The sequence below is a fragment of the Triticum dicoccoides genome, chromosome 7B (genome assembly GCF_002162155.2).
Source record: "Triticum dicoccoides isolate Atlit2015 ecotype Zavitan chromosome 7B, WEW_v2.0, whole genome shotgun sequence".
NCBI lineage: Eukaryota > Viridiplantae > Streptophyta > Magnoliopsida > Poales > Poaceae > Triticum > Triticum dicoccoides.
In genome coordinates, this window is record NC_041393.1 from 576,465,751 (window position 1) to 576,468,033 (window position 2,283).

At 45.4% G+C, this 2,283-nt stretch overlaps 1 long non-coding RNA gene across 1 annotated transcript; it reads right to left on the reverse strand.

Moving 5' to 3' along the window:
* Positions 1–290: 290 nt before the first annotated feature.
* Positions 291–1,411, reverse strand: LOC119341525. The gene is made up of 2 exons (XR_005165142.1): positions 894–1,411; positions 291–744 (listed from the first exon to the last, which is right to left on the reverse strand). It is a non-coding gene; the product is annotated as an uncharacterized LOC119341525 (long non-coding RNA).
* Positions 1,412–2,283: the final 872 nt, after the last annotated feature.

Sequence of the window (2,283 nt, forward strand, 5' to 3'; positions counted from 1 at the left end):
GTGTGCCGGCACCAGGGGCGGCGGCGGTTGTGGAGGGACAAGGAAGGTGGGGATCGGGTGGGGGATGGGCTGGTGGGGATCGGGGGAGTGGTTGGGGGTGGCTATTTTTTCTCTTTTTCACTTTAGAGTTCAGGAAGGCCACCGTGGCTCCTATATAGGATATTGTGATCCAAATAGTTATTCTAATCCCAGAATTAGAATAGTGCCACCCTATATATATATATATATATATATATATATATATATATATATATATATATACTCATTTCTTTAAGCACAGACAGCAGCAGTGCTAATCTCTAATAGAAGTATATCTTTTGTCATGTTGAACTGCAGCAACGGCATACCAATAGCAACCAGAAAATGGCAGTGGCGTCGGGCAGCCATACGGCACAACAAGAACTAGAAATGTCTGAGAACAGCAGCTAGCAGCGACCGACATCAACATTGAGCGGCAGGAAGAAAGGAAGTAGAAGCAGCTGGGTCGCATGCACTAGCCGAAAATAGAGATGTCTAGAGTCTGTCCATGGGGAATAGATTCGACGGAAATTTGGATAAACTTGAAGGTTTAGTTCTTTTCTGCTAGCAGCTTTGCCTGCAGCTGATGTGCTTGTTGGTTCTTGCCTGCCCGCCAAACCAGTAGTCACATGCCAAGAAATTTGTCTGCCGCGCCCACCAAACCGTCAGCTGCACATGTTTGCTAGCTTGACAGTGCACCGGTTCCCCTGTCTTTCACTGGCCTTCCTTCAAGATGATGCGGTCAACAACAAGGGTCCATTCGAGGAGGGGATTGACATATGCAATGAAGAAACAAAAAATGATCTGTCATGGAGGGTGTGCTGGCAGGAAGGGCATGGTGGCAGAGGGGGTCGGAATTGCGGCTATGAACTTACCGGGGTTGCGTCATTGAATGGCCTAGGCACCGCGGTGGTGGAGCCCAACCGGGGATGAGGATGTGCGGCGGCTGCGGAGACGGAGGAGGCGAAGAGCTGGAGACGCCGCCGTGAGTTGGCGGCACGGGCACCTCGCGGGAGGCCTACATTCCATGGCTGAGGAGACCAGGCGGCGGCACGGCGATGGCTCCGGTTGTGTCATCCAGCGAGAATGGATCCGGGAAGGAACATGGCTCGTGGTTGGGCGTCATCTATATCGTCGGCGAGTGGATCCGGAGAAGCAAGCAGTGGTGGCGACGCGATCCGGGAAGGTAGGCGGCGGAGGCGGCGCAAGTCGGGAAGGTAGGCGGCGGAGGCGGCCCGATCCAGGAAGGTAGGCGGCGGTGGCGGCGCGATCAATGGAGGTTGGTGGCAGTGGCGGCGTGATCCGGTTGGGAGGGACGATAGATGCGAGGATCAGGCGGAGGGGATCGTGGAAGCGGTGAGGTGGGCTTTTTTTATTTTTGTTACCGGTTCAATTTTGGTTTCTCGGGATCTCTGGAATAGCTCGTACCGCCCTATATAGCGCCGCTGTGATGAGAATAATTATTCTGATCCAGGATTAAAATAGTGCTACTCTCTCTCTTTCTCTATAAGGTGGGATCTTTTTATTTTTGTTACTGGTTCAATTTTGGTTTCTCGGGATCTCTGGAATAGCTCGTCCCGCCCTATATAGCGCCGCTGTGATGAGAATAATTATTCTGATCCCAGGATCAGAATAGTGCTACTCTCTCTCTATATATACATATATATACATACATACATACATACATACATATATATATATATATATATATATATATATATATAATAATCCCTCCATTTCTTTATCTAAGGTGTATTATTTTCATCAAAGTGACCAAGGCACATAATTTTGGAGTATTTAGGACGAAATTACCCTTCTCTAATTTGTATATTAGCGGCAAGTAAATTATTTAGGCTAGGAAAGGAAGAGATACACGCAATTGAGAGAGAGATAGTTTCCTTTTCTTTCTCTACAAGGAGAGATACATGAAATCAGGGAGAGATACTTTCCTTTTTCTGTATGGCCAAGATCGGAATTACGAGGAATTAGAACAAATGCACCTTACATTGTGGAATTTTATCAAAAAATAAATACACCTTAAATAAAGGAATGGAGGGAGTATATACTAATTTCTATACATATTGGATCAAAATGTCAGCATTCCTCAAATGTCAAAATTCCTCAAAATTTCTATACATACATTATATACTAATTAATTCCTAAAATGTCAGAATTCCTCAAAAAAAAATTATACATCTAATCATCTAGTGAAAAAAAAATGTCAAAATTCTTTTGAAAAATGTCAAAATTGCTATACATATATAC